This window comes from Arachis ipaensis, chromosome B5 (assembly GCF_059453495.1).
Source record: "Arachis ipaensis isolate K30076 ecotype BB chromosome B5, ASM5945349v1, whole genome shotgun sequence".
Lineage (NCBI taxonomy): Eukaryota > Viridiplantae > Streptophyta > Magnoliopsida > Fabales > Fabaceae > Arachis > Arachis ipaensis.
Window position 1 is genome coordinate 22,830,409 of NC_142440.1, and position 22,797 is coordinate 22,853,205.

At 35.0% G+C, this 22,797-nt stretch overlaps 1 non-coding gene across 1 annotated transcript; it reads right to left on the reverse strand.

Moving 5' to 3' along the window:
* Positions 1 to 3,838: 3,838 nt before the first annotated feature.
* LOC148563591 (small nucleolar RNA R71) lies at positions 3,839 to 3,946 on the reverse strand. Its single transcript, XR_015885359.1, has one exon. It is a non-coding gene; the product is annotated as a small nucleolar RNA R71 (small nucleolar RNA).
* Positions 3,947 to 22,797: the final 18,851 nt, after the last annotated feature.

Genomic DNA, 22,797 nt, shown 5'->3' on the forward strand with positions numbered 1-22,797 from the left:
GTTGAAGGAGGACTGCAGATGCTGTTGGATTCTGACTTTCCTGCACTCAAAGTGGATTTTCTGGAGCTACAGAACTCCAAATGGCGCGCTCTCAATTGCGTTGGAAAGTAGACATCCAGGGCTTCCTGCCCTATTCTGGAGTTAAACGCCAGAAACATGTTGCAAAGTGGAGTTAACCACCAGAAACAGGCTACAAACTGGCGTTCAACTTCAAGAGAAGCCTCTACACGTGTAAAGCTCAATGCTCAGCCCAAGCACACACCAAGTGGGCCCCGGAAGTGGATTTCTGCATCATTTACTCATTTCTGTAAACCCTAGTAACTAGTTTAGTATAAATAGGACTTTTTACTATTATATTTACATCTTATCTTTGATCAATTTTATGCTATCTTAGACCTTTATGGGGGCTGGCCATTCGGCCATGCCTGGACCATTATCACTTATGTATTTTCAACGGTAGAGTTTCTACACACCATAGATTAAGGTGTGGAACTCTGCTGTTCCTCACAGATTAATGCAAAGTACTATTGTTTCTCTATTCAATTCAAGCTTATTCATATTCTAAGATATCCATTCGCACACAAGAACATGATGAATGTGATGATTATGTGACGCTCATCATCATTCTCACTTATGAATGCGTGCCTGACAAACACTTCCGTTCTACATGCAAACAAGCTAGAATGAGTATCTCTTAGATATCTAATACAGAGGACCAAGTATGAGATATTAGAGTCTTCGTGGTATAAGTTAGAACCCATGGATGGCCATTCCTGAGGTCTGGAAAGTCTAAACATTGTCTGTGGTATTCCGAGTAGGGTCTGGGAAGGGATGGCTGCGAGCTTCAAACTCGCGAGTGCTGGGCGTAGTGACAGACGCAAAAGGATAGTAAATCCTATTCCAGTATGATCGAGAAGTGACAGATGATTAGCCATGCAGTGACAGCGCATTGGACCATTTTCACAGAGAGGATGGGATGTAGCCATTGACAATGGTGATGCCCTACATAAAGCTTGCCATGAAAAGGAGTAGGAATGATTGGATGAAGACAACAGGAAAACAGAAGTTCAGGAGGAACGAAAGCATCTCTATACGCTTATCTGAAATTCTCACCAATGAATTACATAAGTATCTCTATCCTAGTTTATATTTTAATTATGTTTTAATTATCAATTCTCCATTACCATTTGAATCCGCCTGACTGAGATTTACAAGGTGACCATAGCTTGCTTCAGGCCGAAAATCTCCATGGGATCGACCCTTACTCACGTAAGGTTTATTACTTGGACGACCCAGTGCACTTGCTGGTTAGTTGTGCGAAGTTGTGACAAAGTGTGATTCACATTTGAGAGCACCAAGTTGTTGGCGCCATTGTTGATGATCACAATTTCTGCGCACCAAGTTTTTGGCGCCGTTGCCGGGGATTGTTTGAGTTTGGACAACTGACGGTTCATCTTGTTGCTTAGATTAGGTAATTTTATTTTAATTTTAAGCTTTTTGTTTTTATTATTCTTATTTTCGAAAAAAAATAAAAATAAAAATAAATATTTTCAAAAATATATTTTTCTTCAGAATTTTTTAGAAGGAATTCTGGAATTTCATGGGAAATGTTGAATCCTGGCTGGCTGTAAAGACATGTCTAAATTCTTTTGGACTGTGGCTTCTTCTTCACATGCTTGAACTATGAATGCTGAAGCTTGGCTGGCCATTGGCCATGTCTAGTGTTTTGGACCGGAGCTTTCACTGAAAGCTTGGCTGGCTAGTAAGCCATGTCTAATTCCTGGACTGGAGCTTTAGACTAACATTGCAAGATTCCTGGAATTCTCATTAAAAATTCTAAAATCCTTATTTTCTTTTTTCCAAATAATTTTCGAAAAATCCAAAAAAAATTAATAAAATCAAAAAACCAAAAAAATAATTTTGTGTCTCTTGTTTGATTCTTGTGTCAGTCTTTAAGTTTGGTGTCAATTGCATGTTGTTATTTTTCTTGCATTTTCGAAAATTCATGCATTGCATTCTTCATGATCTTCAAGTTGTTCTTGATGAATTTCCTTGTTTGATCTTTGTATTTTCATGTTTTGCATCTTTTCTTATTTTTCATGTGCATTTTCAATTTGTTAGTGTCTAAAAAATTAAAAATCTTTAAGTTTGGTGTCTTGCATGTTTTCTTTTCTTGAAAATCTTTCAAAAATAAGTTCTTAGTGTTCATCTTGACATTCAAAGTGTTCTTAGTGTTCATCTTGACATTCATAGTGTTCTTGCATGCATCATGTGTTTTGATCCAAAATTTTCATGCATTGAGTCTTTTTGATGTTTTTCTCTTTCATCATTAAAAATTCAAAAAAAAAAGTCTTTTCCTTTTTCACTCATAAATTTTCGAAAATTTGAGTTGACTTTTTCAAAACTTTTTAAAATTTAGTTGTTTCTTAGGAGTCAAATCAAATTTTCAATTTAAAAATTTTATCTTTTTCAAATCTTTTTCAAAAATCAAATCTTTTTCATTTTTTTCTTTCATATTTTCGAAAACTTTATGATTGATTTTCAAAATCTTTTTCTTATTTCTAATTCATATTTTCGAAATTAATGCTAACAATTAATGTGATTGATTCAAAATTTTTAAGTTTGTTACTTGCCTATCAAGAAAAGTTCAATCTTTAAATTTTAAAATCATATCTTTTTGTTTCTTGTTAGTCAAGTAATCAACTTTAGTTTTCAAAATCAAATCTTTTTAAATTTCTTTTTCAAATCTTTTTCAAAATAAATTTCAATCACATCTTTTTCAAAATTTATTTCAAAATCTTTTCTAACTTCTTATCTTTTCAAAAATTAATTTTCAAATCTTTTTCAATTAACTACTTGACTTTTTGATTGATTTTAAAAGTTTACTATTTCAATCATATCTTTTTCAAAACTATCTAACTAATTCTCTCTTTAATTTTTGAAAATCACTTTCCTCTTTTTCAAAATTTCTTTTTAATTAACTAATTATTTTAAATTTCAATTTAAATTAGATTCATTTTTTCCTTCTTATTTTCGAATTCTAACTTTGATTTTAAATTAAAAACAAAAATATTTTTATTTTAATTTATCTAATTTTCGAAAATTCTTCTCCCTCATCTCCTTCTAATTATTTATTTATTTACTAACACTCCTCTTCATCTAAGAATTCGAACCCACTCCTCACCCTTGTGTTTGGATTCTCATCTTTTCCTTCTTCTATTCTTATCTTCTTCTACTCACGTAAAGGAATCTCTATACTGTGACATAGAGAATTCTATATTTTCTTTTCTGTTTTCTTCTTTTTCATATGAGCAGGAACAAGGATAAGAACATTCTTGTTGAAACTGATCCTGAACCTGAAAGGACTTTAAAGAGGAAGCTGAGGGAAGCTAAAGCACAACTCTCTGGAGAAAATCTGACAGAAATTTTCGAAAAAGAAGGAGACATAGTCGAAAATAATAACAATGCAAGGAAGATGCTTGGTGACTTTACTGCACCAAATTCCAATTTACATGGAAGAAGCATCTCAATCCCTGCCATTGGAGCAAACAATTTTGAGCTTAAACCTCAACTAGTTTCTCTGATGCAATAGAACTGCAAGTTTCATGGACTTCCATCTGAAGATCATTTTCAGTTCTTAACTGAATTCTTGCAGATCTGTGATACTGTTAAGACCAATGGGGTTGATCCCGAGGTCTACAGGCTTATGCTTTTCCCGTTTGCTGTAAGAGACAGAGCTAGAGTATGGTTGGACTCTCAACCTAAAGATAGTCTGAACTCTTGGGATAAGCTGGTCACGACTTTCTTAGCCAAGTTCTTTCCTCCTCAAAAGCTTAGTAAGCTTAGAGTGGATGTTCAAACCTTCAAACAAAAAGAAGGTGAGTCCCTCTATGAAGCTTGGGAGAGATACAAGGAACTTACCAAAAAGTGTCCTTCTGACATGCTTTCAGAATGGACCATCCTGGATATATTCTATCATGGTCTATCTGAGCAATCAAAAATGTCACTGGACCATTCTGTAGGTGGATCCATTCACCTAAAGAAAACGCTTGCAGAAGTTCAAGAACTCATTGACATGGTTGCAAATAACCAGTTCTTGTACACTTCTGAAAGGAATCCTATGAGTAATGGGATGCCTATGAGGAAGGAAGTTCTTGAAATTGATACTTAGAATGCCATATTGGCTCAGAACAAAATATTGACTCAGCAAGTCAATATGATCTCTCAGAGTCTGAATGGATTGAAGTAATCATCCAACAGTACTAAAGAGGCATCTTCTGAAGAAGAAGCTTATGATCCTGAGAACCCTGCAATAGCAGAGGTGAATTACATGGGTGAACCCTATGGAATCACCTATAATCCCTCATGGAGAAATCATCCAAATTTCTCATGGAAGGATCAACAAAAGCCTCAACAAGGCTTTAATAATGGTGGAAGAAACAGGTTTAGCAATAGCAAGCCTTTTCCATCATCCACTCAGCAACAAACAGGGAATTATGAGCAGAATCCATCTAGCTTAGCAAATATAGTCTCTGATCTATCTAAGGCCACTTTAAGTTTCATGAATAAAACAAGGTCCTCCATTAGAAATTTGGAGGCACAAGTGGGCCAGCTGAGTAAAAGAGTCACTGAAACCCCTCCTAGTACTCTCCCAAGCAATACAGAAAAGAATCCAAAAAGAGAGTGCAAGGCCATCAATTTAACCATCATGGCCGAACCTACAAGGGAGGGAGAGAACGTGAATCCTAGTGAGGAAGACCTCCTAGGACGTTCAGTGACCAATAAGGAGTATCCCTTTGAGGACCTAAAGGAATCTGAGGCTCACCTAGAGACCATAGAGATTCCATTAAACCTTCTTCTTCCCTTCATGAGCTCTGATGAGTATTCTTCTTCTGAAGAGAATGAAGACATTACTGAAGAGCAAGTTGCTAAGTACCTTGGTACAATCATGAAGTTGAATGCCAAATTATTTGGTAATGAGACTTGGGAAGATGAACCTCCCTTGCTCACCAATGAACTGAATGCATTGGATAGGCAGAAATTACCTCAAGAAACAGGATCCTGGTAAATTCCTAATTCCCTGTAACATAGGCACTATGACCTTTGAAAAAGCTTTGTGTGACCTGGGGTCAGGAATAAACTTAATGCCACTCTCTGTAATGGAGAAACTTGGGATCTTTGAGGTGCAAGCTGCCAGAATCTCATTAGAGATGGCAGACAACTCAAGAAAACAGGTTTATGAACTAGTAGAGGACGTGTTAGTAAAGGTTGAAGGCCTTTACATCCCTGCTGATTTCATAATCCTAGACACTGGGAAGGATGAGGATGAATCCATCATCCTTGGAAGACCCTTCCTAGCCACAGCAAGAGCAGTGATTAATGTGGACAGAGGAGAATTGATCCTTCAACTGAATGAGGACAACCTTGTGTTTAAAACTCAAGGATCTCCTTCTGTAACCATGGAGAGGAAGCATGAAAAGCTTCTCTCACTGCAGAGTCAACCAAAGCTCCCACTGTCAAACTCTAAGTTTGGTGTTGGGAGGCCACAACCAAACTCTAAGTTTGGTGTTGGGAGGTTCCAACAATGCTCTGAACATCTGTGAAGCTCCATGAGAGCTCACTGTCAAGCTATTGACATTAAAGAAGTGTTTGTTGGGAGGCAACCCAAGGTTATTTAATCATATCTATTTTATTTTCTTTTTGTTATTTCGTGTTTTATTAGGTTGATGATCATGTGGAGTCACAAAAACTACTGAAAAATCAAAAATAGAATGAAAAATAGCATTAAAAATAGCACATCTGAAGGAGGAGCATTCTGGCGTTTAAACGCCAGAAACAAGCATCTGTCTGGCGTTTAATGCCAGAAACAAGCATCAAGCTGGCGTTTAACGCCAGAAACAAGCATCAAGCTGGTGTTTAACGCCAGAAATAAGCAGCAGTCTGGCGTTAAACACCAGGATTGCACAGCAAGGGCATTTTACACGCCTAATTGGAGCAGGGATGTTAAGTCCTTGGCTCCACTGGATCTGTGGACCCCACAGAATCCCCACAGGATCCCCACCACTTCTTCTCTGCTCTTCATACCTTTTCATAACTCTCTTCCCCAAATACCCCTCACCAATCAACTCAATCACTCTTCCCCATCACCTCTTCACCATTCACATCCATCCTCTCTTCCCCAAAACCCCACCTACCTTCAAATTCAAAATATTTTCCCTCCCAAACCTAACCCTAATGGCCAAACCCTTAACCCTCCCCCACTCCTATATAAACCCCTCATTCCTTCTTCATTTTCACACAACACAACCCTCTCTTCTCCCCCTTGGCCGAATACACCCTTCTCTCCCTCTCCTCCATTTTTCTTCTTCTCCTTCTTTCTTTCTTCTTTTGCTCAGAGACGAGCAAACATTTTAAGTTTGGTGTGATAAAAGAATTGCTTTTTGTTTTTCCATAACCATTAATGGCACCTAGGGCCAGAGAAACCTCTAGAAAGAGGAAAGAGAAGGCAATTGCTTCCACCTCTGAGTCATGGAAAATGGAGAGATTCATCTCAAAGGTCTATCAAGACCACTTCTATGAAGTTGTGGCCAAGAAGAAAGTGATCCCTGAGGTTCCTTTCAAGCTCAAAAAGAATGAGTATCCGGAGATCCGACTTAAGATCCAAAGAAGAAGTTGGGAAGTTCTCACCAACCCCATTCAATAAGTCAGGATCCTAATGGTTCAAGAGTTCTATGCAAATGCATGGATCACTAGGAACCATGATCAAAGTGTGAACCCGAATCCAAAGCATTGGCTTACCATGGTTCGGGAGAAATACTTAGATTTCAGTTCGGAAAATGTAAGGCTGGCGTTCAACTTACCAATGATGGAAGAAAATGCACGCCCTTACACTAGAAGAGTCAACTTTGATCAAAGGTTAGACCAAGTCCTCATGGACATATGTGTAGAAGGAGCTCAATGGAAAATTGACTCAAGAGGTAAGCCAGTTCAATTGAGAAGACTGGACCTTAAACCTGTAGCTAGAGGATGGTTGGAGTTTATTCAATGTTCAATCATTCCTACTAGCAACCGGTCTAAAGTTACTATAGATCGGGCCATCATGATCTACAGTATCATGATTGGGGAGGAAGTGGAAGTTCATGAGATTATACCTCAAGAACTCTACAAGGTGGCTGACAAGTCCTCTACTTTGGCAAGGTTAGCCTTTCCTCACCTCATTTGCCACCTCTACAATTCGGTTGGAATTGACATAGAGGGAGACATCCTCATTGAAGAGGATAAGCCCATCACTAAGAAAAGGATGGAGCAAACAAGAGATCATGGACCTCAACAGGAGCATGAGGAAATTCCTCACCATGAAATCCCTGAGATGCCTCAAGGGATGCACTTCCCTCCACAAAATTATTGGGAGCAAATCAACATTTCCCTAGGAGAATTAAGTTCCAACATGGGACAACTAAGGGTGGAACACTAAGAGCACTCCATCATCCTCCATGAAATTAGAAAAGATCAAAGAGCTATGAGGGAGGAGCAACAAAGACAAGGAAGAGACATAGAGGAGCTCAAGCACTCCATAGGATCATCAAGAGGAAGACGCCACCAACACTAAGGTGGACTCATTCCTTAATCTCCTTGTCTATTTATTTTCTATTTTCGGTTTCCATGCTTCATGTTTAATTATGTTTGTGTCTTTACTATATGATCATTAGTGTTTAAGTGTCTATGTCTTAAAGCTTTGAATGTCCTATGAATCCATCACCTCTCTTAAATGAAAAATGCTTTAAAAACAAAAGAACAAGAAGTACATGGTTTCGAATTCATCCTTGAAATTAGTTTAATTATTTTGATGTGGTGACAATACTTTTTGTTTTCTGAATGATGCTTGAACAGTGCATATGTCTTTTGAAGTTGTTGTTTATGAATGTTAAATATGTTGGCTCTTGAAAGAATGATGAAAAGGAGAAATATTATTTGATAATCTAAAAAATCATAAAAATGATTCTTGAAGCAAGAAAAAGCAGTGAATACAAAAGCTTGCAGGAAAAAAAATGGCAAAAATAAAAGAAAAAGAAAAAGAAAAAGCAAGCAGAAAAAGCCAAAAGCTCTTTAAACCAGAAGACAAGAGCAAAAAGCCAATAGCCCTTAAAACCAAAAGGAAAGGGTAATAAGAAGGATCCAAGGCTTTGAGCATTAGTGGATAGGAGGGCCTAAAGGAATCAAATCCTGGCCTAAGCGGCTAAACCAAGCTGTCCCTAACCATGTGCTTGTGGCGTGAAAGTGTCAAGTGAAAACTTGAGACTGAGCAGTTAAAGTCAAGGTCCAAAGCAAAAACAGAGTGTGCTTAAGAACCCTGGACACCTCTAATTGGGGACTTTAGCAAAGCTGAGTCACAATCTGAACAGGTTCACCCAATTATGTGTCTGTGGCATTTATGTATCCGGTGGTAATACTGGAAAACAAAGTGCTTAAGGCCACGGCCAAGACTCATAAAGTAGCTGCGTTCAAGAATCAACATACTGAACTAGGAGAATCAATAACACTATCTGAACTCTGAGTTCTTATAGATGCCAATCATTTTGAACCTCAATGGATAAAGCAAGGTGCCAAAACTATTCAAGAGGCACCAAGCTACAAGTTCCGCTCATCTGATTGGAGCTAAGTTTCATTGATATTTTGGAATTTATAGTATATTCTCTTCTTTTTATCCTATTTGATTTTCAGTTGCTTGGGGGCAAGCAACAATTTAAGTTTGGTGTTGTGATGAGCGGATAATTTATACGCTTTTTGGCATTGTTTTTACATAGTTTTTAGTATGATTTAGTTAGTTTTTAGTATATTTTTATTAGTTTTTAAATAAAAATCACATTTCTAGACTTTACTATGAGTTTGTGTGTTTTTCTATAATTTCAGGTATTTTCTGGCTGAAATTGAGGGACTTGAGCAAAAATCATATTCAGAGGTTGAAGGAGGACTGCAGATGCTGTTGGATTCTGACCTCCCTGTACTCAAACTGGATTTTCTGGAGCTACAGAACTCCAAATGGTGCGCTCTCAATTGCGTTGGAAAGTAGACATCCAGGGCTTTCCAGCAATAGATAATAGTCCATACTTTGCCCGAGTTTAGATGATGCAAACTAGCGTTCAACGCCAGCTTCCTGCCCTATTCTAGAGTTAAACACTACAAAATTTGTATTTGTTTGTGGTAGTTTTTTAATGGGAGTTACTAAAAACCTCCATAATATATTTTATTTGTGACAAATTATAAAACTCCCTAAATAATTAATAAAAACTCCCACTATTATAATACTCTTAATTCAATTAATTAAAAAACAATCCAACCCAAACAAATATTCACTTAGCCCATATAAAAAAAATCAAACAGGGCTTCGAGAGGGAGAAAATGAAGGAGAGTGAGATCGAAACCCTAAAATCCACCGCCACCGCCATCGCTACCGCCGCCGCCGCTGCCATTCATCTCTGCCATTGTTGCCGTTACTGTCTCCTTCGTCGACACATCACCGCTGGAGTTATGAATGAAGGACAAGGTGATCGTGGAGCCTCTCCTCTGCTTCTACGTCATCTTCCTCGGCGGGTTCTTCCGCTGGTTCTACTTTTGCTCCGGTGGCTTGAAGAACTCAGAGCGCAGTTTCGATGCGGACGCGGTGGCACTGGCGGAGCAGATCTAGAAGGCGAGCGAGCGGGAGTCTCTGGAAGCTTCGATTGAAGCTGCGATAGTGTGATCGAAGCTATCAAATCTTATGGAACTAATTCTCATGTCGTTCCGAGTCATCGAGGTGAGGATTTGTTCCTACTTTGTAAAGGTTTCCATGAACTGAACTAGGATCTTTATTTGTATGAACTTTTTGACAATTGAGCTTTCAGTCTTATTGAGAAATCAAATTTTGAGGTTTCATGCTCCAAAGAATGTAACAAGAAAAAGAGGAGTATGAATTCCTGCTTAAACTTAGATTTGCTTGATATTGAAAAGTTAAAATGATTTATGCTCCATTTAGCATGACTTGCAAATTTGTGGCTGCTTTCTCGGATTTCTCTGGTTTGATTTGGAGATTGTAGAATAGCATGCTTTGTCATCTTTAAAGCAAATTTGGTGCCTACTTCACCAAGTTTGTGTCGGAAGATCACTAAATCATTATGTCCTCCATATCATCTATATTCATGAAATTCTATTATATTCATGTTGTAATGCTGGGGGGATAAATCTTTTAATATTAACTCTTTAGCTACTGCTTCTTTTGCTATGTCATTATATTACTCTGATTGGTTTGTTACATTGTAAATTTTATTTTATTTTTTGAATGAATTATGTTTTGTATTTATTTGGATCTTCATTTTTTTTAGATGTTAGGGGCTGGTGTTAGTCAGGTTGCTGTATGCGCATTCTTCTAATGAATATGATACTTTCCTTGCTGTTTATCTGTACCACTAAATAATATGAAATTTATTTCTAAAACTACTTTTGCAGGGCCTGCTATGATGTTTTGAGGTTTGTTATGGAAAATGGCGCCAAGGGATGCAAGGTTTGTTCTTGACAGCATCTGATTTCAGGTTTCCTTGTTGCTATGCTTAGGTTGCGATAACATTTTGATTTTGCACAGGTCATCGTTAGTGGCAAGTTGAGGGCTCAGTGTGCTAAATCCATGAAGTTCAAGGACGGGTACATGATTTCCTCAGGGCAACCAGTCAAGGACTACATTGATTCTGTGTAAGATATGTACTCCTTAGGCAGGTCAGTATATACTCTTTTAGACAAGTCTTCCTTTGACTGCATTGATAGTGTATGCATTTTGTTTGAATTGAAGAGTCATTACAGCAGGTTTAAATTGAAGATAATTGAAATTCTCTGCTTGCTTTATTTGAATTATTTTTTAACTGCTATGCGAGCTGTTGGTCCAATTCTTCTCACGATTTGGTAATTTCTTTTGTTGATTCAGGTTGGAAGAGTTTGCTTGTTGTAACAGATTAGCTTACAAGGAAATTGTAATTATTCAGTTTTTAGGTATGAATTAGGTGTTAAAGATCTACTTGTTATTTATTTCTGCTTAATCAATTAATTAATATGCAAAACTAGTGTAAAGATCTCAAGTTCTAAATCTGGTACAAGAAGTTGCTTAGGATTTTGATGTAATGATAATAAATTTGGTGTAATACCAGAAAATTGCTAGCATTAGCCATTCACACACAATCATTTTCCTTTTGTAGTGAATCAATGAAGTTTGTGATTTTTATGCTAGAGTAATATATTCTGTTTTTGTTGAATATGCAGCGCAAAAGAAGCAAAAATTTTCTGGTACCACTGATTTTAGTCTAATGAAGATAGATGATAAAGGAAGGATTCTCTCATTCAGTGAAAAGTCCAAATGAAAATTATCATACTATAGAGAGAGCATTCAAATAAAGATTATTTTTATGGATTTGTTTTGCTTTGTCTTTGGAGGTGAATTTGTTTTTAATGATGGTGTTTTCTACTTTTATGTCAAATTCTTGTACTCATAACTGTCATGATAGATTCAGCTATATAGACCGTTATCTACTGAAGATAAAGTTTAGAGTATACTTCATATAGAACATACAAGCTTCTATGCTCCTGAAATCTTTTATGGACCTGCCATATAATTTGGCATAAATTTCTGCACTCCTTTGTTACTCTACGGAACCAAGTTATTATTTATTAGGTGATTCCTTTATACTTTCTTTCATTGCTAGGCATGAACTTCAAAAATCTTGGCCCAGAAATTGACCATTGCAGTAAGTTATCTTGCCACACACATACCACTATATCTTACTCATCCAGCCATGCATAAATGAGGTAATGAACCTAAAAAATTCCTTGCAGGCCCTGCAACATATAAGACAGATTGCACAAGAATCTAGCGGAGAAATTCAGTATGGTGGGGGAAGCCAGCCTACTGTGTTGAGGACATTTAGCCAGAGACTATGCCGGTATGGTCCAGCCTTTTTATTCTGTCAAGAATCTATTCATAGCTGTACATTTGAATTATTGACTTGATGTACATTCGGTGTTTAATTGTAACATTCTAGATAAAATTTGAGTCTTTTTAATTACTGTATAATTAATTGAAATTCAACTTCTTAGGGGGTTCAATGATGCTGTTAATGGGTTTGTGGAGGATGGTTGGTCACTGCTGGGCAATGATGGGGTAGAAGATGTGACTATAGCTATAAACTCATCTCCCAACAAATTTTTGGGGTCCCAGTACAATTCATCAATGTTCCCAGCTTTTGGAGGTGGGGTTCTATGTGCCAAGGCATCCATGCTGTTGCAGGTACTTAATGAAGCAAACAAATTTCATGATCACCTATGGTACAAAAGTAATATTCTTGAACTGCTTTTAATAATGGTGTTTTGCAAAATGTTCCTCCGGCTTTGCTTGTTCGATTCTTGAGGGAGCATCGATCTGAGTGGGTTGATTATGGTGTTGATGCATACTCTGCTACATGTCTTAAGGCTACTCCTTATGCTGTTCCTTGTGCAAGACCTAGTGGTTTCCCAAACACCCAGGTCATTTTACCACGTACTCATACTAGTTTTAAAAATCTTGAAGTTGCTAGATTGCGTATCCTCCAGTTGCTAGGTTGAATTCGAGAAGCCACTGGTTGTCATGATTCTGTCTCCTTACTGATCTTTTGAGATTTTAATATTTGAATGCTGATTTTTCTGCTTAACCGTTTTACTTTTCCTAATGAATTGTTATTTTTAAAATCTTGAAGGAGTTTCATTTTCTTGATTGGCAGATGCTGGAGATGCATCAATATTGTAGTGAAGCTTTGTACGTATGTCAATTGGCCTTGTTAATATATCTAACAGTCATGTTTAGTGAAATGAATATTGGTTCTGACTCATTTTCACCAAGAATAGAGATGTTTTCCTTGCATATGTTCACATGTTAACCACTAGCATGTTATTAATTCAATGGCTTAGTAACTCATTTTCTCATTATACTGTTTAGACTTTCTTTGATGTTACAAAACATTTGGACAGCTTTATTTTTGGAATAGGTTTATTTGAGTTGCTGTTAGATTCTACTGGTATAAATATACTATTCATTTGTAGTTGTAATTAATGTGATTGGAAAATGATGGTATTGTACTATATTTTGTTTTAAAGTATTTCTTTTATTTTAATTTTCTTCTACATTTTTAATGTCTTGTTTAAATATTTCTTTTTAATAATAAATTATCAGTAGTGTGACAATAATGTAAATTAATTTTTAAAAATTATAGACAGGTTTGTGAAGGTTTGAAACCTCCACAAACATTGACCAAGAACTACCACAAAAATTTAATATAAAACCCACTAAACACACACAAAATTTCCGCTGAATAGATTGTGGAGGTTTTTAAAAACCCCCACAAAAGACCTCGTGGCACCTCAAATTTTGGGGGTTTTAGAAACCCCCACAAATCATTTGGTGGGGGTTATAAACCTCCACAAATAAGAGAAAAAACTGCCACAAATAAATAAAAACCTTGTAGTGAAACGCCAGAAACAGGTTGCAAAGTGGAGTTAAACGCCAGAAACAGGCTACAAACTGGTGTTCAACTCCAAGAGAAGCCTCTACACGTGTAAAGTTCAATGCTCAGTCCAAGCACACACCAAGTGGACCCCAGAAGTGGATTTCTGCATCATTTACTCATTTCTGTAAACCCTAGTAACTAGTTTAGTATAAATAAGACTTTTTACTATTGTATTTACATCTTATCTTTGATCAGTTTTATGCTATCTTAGACCTTTATGGGGGCTGGCCATTCGGCCATGCCTGGACCATTATCACTTATGTATTTTCAACAGTAGAGTTTCTACACACCATAGATTAAGGTGTGGAGCTCTGCTGTTCCTCACAGATTAATGCAAAGTACTATTGTTTCTCTATTCAATTCAAACTTATTCCTATTCTAAGATATCCATTCGCACACAAGAACATGATGAATGTGATGATTATGTGATGCTCATCATCATTCTCACTTATGAACACGTGCCTGACAAACACTTCCGTTCTACATGCAAACAAGCTAGAATGAGTATCTCTTAGATATCTAATACAGAGGACTGAGTCCGAGATATTAGAGTCTTCGTGGTATAAGTTAGAACCCATGGATGGCCATTCCTGAGGTCCGGAAAGTCTAAACATTGTCTGTGGTATTCCGAGTAGGGTCTGGGAAGGGATGGCGGTGACGAGCTTCAAACTCGCGAGTGCTGGGCGTAGTGATAGACGCAAAAGGATAGTAAATCCTATTCTAGTATGATCGAGAACCGACAGATGATTAGCCATGCAGTGACAGCGCATTGGACCATTTTCACAGAGAGGATGGGATATAGCCATTGACAACGGTGATGCCCTACATAAAGCTTGCCATGGAAAGGAGTAGGAATGATTGGATGAAGACAGTAGGAAAGCAGAAGTTCAGGAGGAACGAAAGCATCTCTATACACTTATCTGAAATTCTCACCAATGAATTACATAAGTATCTCTATCCTAGTTTATATTTTAATTATGTTTTAATTATCAATTCTCCATTACCGTTTGAATCCGCCTGACTGAGATTTACAAGGTGACCATAGCTTGCTTCAGGCCGACAATCTCCGTGGGATCGACCCTTACTCACGTAAGGTTTATTACTTGGACGACCCAGTGCACTTGCTGGTTAGTTGTGCGAAGTTGTGACAAAGTGTGATTCACGTTTGAGAGCACCAAGTTGTTGGCGCCATTGTTGATGATCACAATTTCTGCGCACCAGAGGTTCATTTCGAATCTTTCTGACCGAACTCGAGTGTTTGCACCTTTAGCTAGTGAAACTAAAGAATGACTCACAGTTCGAATGGACAAATGAGCATCAACTAGCGTTCGATTCGATTACGGCTTATTTATCTAAGGCTCCAATTATGGCGAACGTTCATCCACATGAGCCCTTAAAATTATACATTGCAGCATCTATACACACAATTGGGTGTATGTTAGCCCAAGATGATGAGAATGGGCATGAACAGGCAGTTTATTACCTTAGTCGAGTGCTAACTAATATCGAGACAAGGTATTCCCCGATAGAAAAGTTGTGTTTATCTTTGTACTATGTTTGTATGAAGTTAAAATGTTATATGGTTGCCAAATCAGTAAAAGTTGTAGAACAAACTGATCTCATCAAATATATGTTAAGTTTTCCGATGTTACGAGGTCGTTTAGGAAAATGGATGCTAGCATTGACAGAGTTTGATTTACAATATGTCCCGGCCAGGGCTGTGAAAGGCCAGGTCATTGCAAATTTTCTTGTTGATAATTCGAATAATCTGAATGACCAGGGGGCAAATGTAATCGATATAAAAGTCGATTATTAGAAGTTGTATTTTGATGGATCGAAGCACAAAGATGGTACATGGGTTGGAATTCTTATTATCTCACCAGAAGGGATTCCATCAGAATTTTTATTTGAGTTAAAATATCCCTGCCCGAATAATGTGGCAGAGTATGAAGCCTTAATTCTGGGTCTCGAAATATTAATCAGTAAAGGGGTTTTGGAAGTCCAAATACTAAGGGATTCTCAGTTAGTTTTAAAGCAGTTATCGAAGGAGTTTAAATGCAATAGTGAGAAGTTGCAGAAATATTTAGCAACAGTTTGGGAGTTGTTAATTTTTTTTCGAAAAGTTTCTTTGGTTCACATCCCAAGGGTTCATAATGAAATTGCTAATGAGTTAGCCCAAATTGCTTTGAGATATAGAATCGGCCCAACAACTCTAAGAAAGTTGGCTGGTATCTATCAAATATTAGTACCTGCAGATGAAAGGGAGGCTTTGTGTATAGGCGAATGGAAAGATGATGATTGGAGAAAGCCTATTGCTGAGTATTTGAAGAATCCCAGCATCCCAATTGAAAGAAAGATAAAATTGCAAGTAATAAATTTTGTCTTAATGGCCGATGAGTTGTATAAGAAAGGAATCGATGGAAGTTTGTCGAGATATTTAGGCCAAGATGATCAAAATATTGCTTTGAGCAAAGTCCATAAAGGGATATGTGGTGCTCATCAAGCTAGAAAGAAGATGAAATGGGTGTTATATCGCAATCATGTGTATTAGCCAACTATGATCAAAGATTGTATTGAATATTCAAAGGCATGTCAGGAGTGTCAAAAGCATGGTTTGACACAATAGATCCCAGCATTTGAGTTGTATTCGATCATAAAGCCATGGCCATTTAGAGGTTGAGCTTTGGATCTGATTGGTTTGATTCACCCTCCTTCATCGAAGCATCATAAATTTATCTTGGTTGCAATTGATTATTTCACAAAGTGGGTTGAAGCAGTTCCTTTAATAGAAGTTGGTCAAAATGAAATTATAGACTTTATCGAGGAATATATAATCCATCTTGGGATTCCTCAAGCATTGAGCACTGATCAAAGGACTATGTTTACTAGTCAACGAATTAAAAATTTTGCAGCCTCGAGGAATATCAATATGGTTACTTCAACCCCTTATTATGCACAGGCTAATGGGCAAGTTGAGGCAGCAAATAAAATTCTAATAGGTTTGATTAAAAAACAAATCGAAAATAGACCTCGAACTTGGCATGAAACGTTAAGTCAAGTACTATGGACCGAAATCCACCAAGAGGATCAACAGGTACGTCACCTTATAAATTAGTTTATGGCCATGATGTTGTGCTCCCATTAGAAATCAATTTGAATACTTTGATGGTATCAAAACAGAATGACTTGCCGATTGATGATTATTGGAATGATATGTTTGATGAGTTAAATGAATTAGATTCAGAGCGAATATGGGCACTTGAAAATATGATTTGATAAAAAGAAAGTATTGCTCGAAATTATAATCGTCGAATAAAGGAGAAGTGTTTCAGTATAGGTGAGTTGGTTTTGAAAGTTATTTAGCCAATAGAACAGAAAAGCTACATGCTCATCGTCTGTAATAGCAGTGCCCTTCTTACCCATGTGATGAGCAATAAAGTCACTATAGGAATTGGTGGAAGCAATGGTGTATTGATGTCTGGGTTGCATGTCAGAAGTAAAATCTGGAGGACTTATCGGGAGCCCTGTAATAGCGGCTACGTCCAAAAGAGACATACCAATCATTCCACAAGGAAGGTGGAAATTGTTGATAGTTCTGTTCCAAAAGCAGGTTACAGCTCCAATCATCCAAAGGAGCATTGAAGGTGAGAAGTGGGAAAGCCTTAGAAGGTCCTGAATCCCCAGAGCCCCCCAAGCAGTGCTCTTTGTAGGAGCAAGGCGTTGGTGCCAGGCTGTGAAGTTAGTCCCTCGAGGGTTAATCTTTGAATTATTCCTGAAGGGTTTCTGATTGATGAAGAAAGAGATATCAAGGGCTTGGTTGATCAACAAATCCTCCCCCTGAGCACTAGGGAAAAAAGGTAGTTTCTTGTTTGCCCTCTCCAGGGATTCGATAGGCCCAAGGAAACAATTAGTATTTCCGCTTACTATGAAAGGGATTAGGATTCTAGAATCATTGATTTGAAGCTGTGGGTCATCAATGACTTCATCATTGACTTGATTCAACATATGGAGGACTGGTGGAGCTGGTGGTGCCACCACGGGGCCTTTACCCTTGTCTTGGGTAGCAGCATGAGTCGAAGAAGCGGCCATTGCAGAATAAAGAAGGAAGTTTGAAGGTTAAGGGTTGTGCAGAAAGATTGATGCAAGAGAAATTCAAGAAGCAAGGGTTCGAGAAAAACCGAACAAAGGCGAAAGTGTCGAATTTAAAGGGAGTGTTACTGTAGCCGTTATTGTAGAAGGAATGCAATAGGAAAAGAGGTAACTTTGTGAAGAAGGTGAAGTGGTAGAAAGAGAAAATGTAGGTCACGAAAAACGTGTCGAGTGGGTCAGTATTAATGGAGAAGTTAAATGGTAATTATTACTAATTTAGGAGATCAAAATTTGAATTTGGATTAAGTATTTCATCTTCTAAAGTTGATTTCGAAGATAAACACATTAATCCAAGGGGACAATTTGTTAGTCAAAAAATATTTTCGACTAGGATGAGCCAATTTGAAGTATTAAAGAGATAATTGGGATAGAAGCATAATCGAAGAAGCGCACGTGCAAGCGTTAGTAGGGAGTTACTCGTCACAGACTTGATTTTGGACACCTCATTAATTCGAGCGGGCCTAATCGAACAAGCATTCGAATGGAAAATCGAATAGTTGCTTGAATATTGGATCGAACGGTTACATAGGTGGAGAAGTTGAAGGCTTTTACCACGTGAGGAATTGATGGGTAGCAGTTTATTAGTAAAAGAGCGGGAACGGTTACCAGGGAGTGCGCATACAAGACAGCACTGTGTAATTAATAATCGGTTACATAGGTGGACTATAAATATTAGAAAGTTTTAGAGAATAAAGGTTGGAACTTTGCTTCAGAAATTACTCACACACACTCACATCCTAGAGACTTTCTGAGTCTGCTTCGAGTTAATTATCTGTAGGGTTCCTTCCATGTCTTTATCTTTTCATTTTAACTTTCTGTAAACCTTAATTTTCAAGCAAATTTATGTTTCAAGTAATGATTTAACTTTCGAATGCAATTTACATTCCAGTACTTTTGATTTTCATGCCAAAAGCCCTTTGACCCAGTCAAAGGCACCTTTATTATTTTCTTTAAATTTCAACGCAACCTTTTTGAATTTATTGTATTTAACTTCTTTTATCCTTTTACAAATTTTTATTTACTTGTTATTTCAATACCTGTCTAATCGAAGACACTTTGATGCACTTATAGAAAACTGATACCTGCAAAAAAGGATTTGGTTTCGCTCCCAGACCATTAGAATCGAACCACCATCGATTTGCTAAAAATCGACAAAAACAACCTCACATGGTAATTCGAAACAATGTGCTTCAATTTGTCCATAGTATACTAATTCAAAGTTGGCTAATTCGAATTACCACCCAAGAGCAGCCCAAGGTAATTCGAATTGATTTCATTTGAATTACCAGCGAATGCCCTGTAAATATTGTTCGAGTTTAGCTCATTCGAACCACAAATTTAAACCCCTGCCCCACCAAATCTCTAGAGAAAATACCATTCTGAAACTGCAAGGAAGTGTTCAACATTCGAATATTCTGCTGATGAAGGATAATCCGGACCGGCTTTATGGTCTGGATGGAGTGACTCATATAGCTGGTGTCATCAATGAAGAGGTTAGTGAGCACATTGTTTTCGAAAATATTTCATGTGTCATTTTTTTGTTTATTATAACGCTAGTCATTATTTAAAGTTGTTAAGTTAAATAGAGTTGTTGTATTAGTGATTTATTAGTTTATAGAGATTCGACGGAAGAATTTTTAATTTGGGTAATGATTACAAATAAGTAGAAGAGTCTGAGTAGTGAAGATAGTGGGGTGCAACTTATTTAGAATTCAGGAAGTCAAGCGAAGCTTGTTGCATGTAGGTTTCAGAAAAACACTGAGGGTATCCTTATCAGTAAACTTAATATCAGAACGTGTTTTTTTTCTTAATCGACCCTCTATAGTGTACCAACACTAAAATACTCTCCTCACTAGCCATTGTGTTTCATTCTAATGAGAGGAATTCACGTTCACACCATATTTATACATGTCGGGGCTTGATAATTCGAAGCAATCAATTTCGAATTATATATATATATATATATATATATATATATATATATATATATATATATAATTCGAAACAGACTCATTCGAATTATTAGGGACGTCCTTGCATGCATAATTTGAATCACCCTAATTTGAACTACCCTAAGGCTACATGCATGCATAATTCGAATTGGCCAAATTCAAATTACAAACATCACTACTAGTTCAAATTGGCCTAATTCGAATTAGTGTTGGTTTGGCTAATTCGAATGGGGCTCCCTTTTGAGAGATTCAGGTAACGTTTTTTAATTTGGTAGAATTGTGTAATTTGGCCCTCGTTCCATTTGATTTGTTTGTGCCAAGCCCCATTCTTAAATGTGTTTTATTAAAGTCACCAAAAAAAAATATGTTTTATTAAATAAAAAGTGTTACACTCTTTGTTAATTAAATGAATTATAACTCTTTATTTGTTATATTTTATACCAATAGTTTAGATTTAAATTTTAAAATTTAGTATTTAAAATTTACGGTTTGTGATTTAGAATTTAAAATTCAAAATTTTAGAATTCAAAGTATGATTTAGGATTTAGATGATTTATGATTTATAGTTTAGAATTTAAGGTTTAACATTTATGTTTTAAATTATAATACACAGATATTGACACAGTACATGATACGATATAATACGAGACACGTAAATACAAAAATTTCAATTTTTTATAAGATATGGAGATATAGTATATATACAAAATATAAATTATAATGATATATTTATTAATATTAAAATATAAATTAATCTTTAACTATTTTTCGATTACACTTTAACTATTTTTTTGATTTTTTTTGTTTGATTAGACATTTATTAGTATTTTAATAAGTTTGATTCTTACGATACTAATTTTATTAATTTGTTAGTTTTTACTCCTTTATTTTGTATTATTGAAAATACTAGTAAAAATTACATATAATTTTAATATTATTTTATTTTATAATTACACAAAATAGCATGTCTCCAAAACTAATTCCTAGAAGAGCCAATGAAAAAAACTCAATTAAAATGCAAATGACTGAAAAAAAAAAAAAAAAAAAAAACTAGATGGAACGATTATACTACTGAAGAGAAAATTGTTGTTGGAAATAAGCCTTATACACACTTAGAGAAAATTAGAAGAACATAGTAACTAAGTTTAAGAATATCAAAAGTTGTTTGTATATTTTATGTTTTACCTTGGATTAATCAACACTCTTAAAATTTCGCATTAATTTCTATATGTCAAATTTAAATTAGCTTAATAATATGTATACATCTTATATAATTAATTAAAAGTATAATTAAAATTAATCATAAAATGCAATAAAATATGGTAATTTTTAAAAGTTCTTCCAACAGAGTGATGAGAATTAGGGAAGAATTTAGAATTTAAAAAAAATTAAGTTTTGGGAGAAAATATTAAGATTTAGAATAAAATTAAAAATTAAAAAATTAGAATTAATGATATAAATTATAATTACTAATTATGATAAATGATATTTTTGATAAAAAATATTTAAAAATTGCTTTTATTTTTACTTTTTTTTAAAACAATGGGTTGAGTACTATGTATTTATTCAATTTAAATAAAAAAAAGAGTTAGCAACGCCCAGGCCGTGATTAAAGGTGCGTTTGTTTTTAAGAAATAGGACAAAATAAGATACTGAGAATAAGACACAAAGGATAAAAACACAAGATTTTGTATTTTTATATTTTGTTTGGTAATAAATTAAAATAAATTATAAAAATTTAATTTTTTTATTTTTTTTCATTTAAAAAATTTAAGAAGAAAAATATAATAATAAAAAATATATTTATAAAAAATTAACAAAAACATTAAAAAAAATAAAAAATAAATTTTATCCTTTATTAATATTTTTTGTGTCTTTTTTTATCAAAATAAATACAAAATATACTAATTTAATATCTCTAAATACAATATTTTTATTTATATCTTATCTGTCAAATATAAATTTATATCTTTATATTCTTATTTTAATGTTTCGTTCTTATAAATAAACACAACCGACTGGCCAAAAGAAATCCTTGGTATTTGGTAATGGCAATACTCTAGTAATGTTTTTTACTATTTAAACCTCCAGCTCATGGTTCATAACACACTACACACTAAATACACACACATATATATATATATATATATATATATATATATATATATATATATATATATATATATAATTAATACTACTAATTACTAAAAATTTTTAGAAATCATAGGGCATGGTCATGGTGAGAAGTGGGAATACGTATTTCTATTTTGTAATAAAGGAGGCACAAAAAAAATTAAATAAATATTCTAATAAAAATTTTATAATTATTCATATATAATTTTTTTTTGTTTTTAAATAATAAATTATAAGATTAAATTTTAATATATTATAAAATTATTATTTTTATTTAAAATATAATTAAATAAATAAATTATATTTTTATATAAAATATTTTTATAAAAAAATATTTTTAATATTTTTATTTCAATAATTCCTAAAAAATTATGTAACAAAGTACAAATAGTACGGGATTTTAGTGGGGTTCACTTGAAGAGTAAAACAACGCCATTTTATTTGAGTACTCTCTAATAGTCTATTAACAAAAAAATTTATCAGGAAACAATTTGATCAACCAAAAAAATATCGATGACTAAATTGAATCAAAAAGATTTTAATGATAAACTTGACTCAAGTATAAAATTTCAGAGATTAATCTAAATATTTATTCTTTTTAATTTTGTGTGTGTGATTTTTTTTTTTAAATATGTGATCGTTTAGAATTAGACGTTTTATGTTTAGTTCCTTACTTATTGTCTTTATTAAGTCTTTATTATTTGTATAATTGTTGGGTTGTTTCTTGACCAATGCTTCCAATCAATACAACTTACTATCTTGTAGAATAAATGGGACGTGAATCTTACCTCAAAATTTGACAATTCTCGTGCATTTGTTTTTGAATATTCGATCCCCAAAAGAAGAAAAAATGGGTCTAACAAAAGGGATTATTCCTTACATGACATGTTCTTTGGAAAAACAATACTTACAATAAATAAATATCAATAAAATGGTTTCACCCAATGAAAATGAAGCTTGGGATAATTAAGTACGCGGATTTAAAATTAGCATGCGTGTTAGCAGAT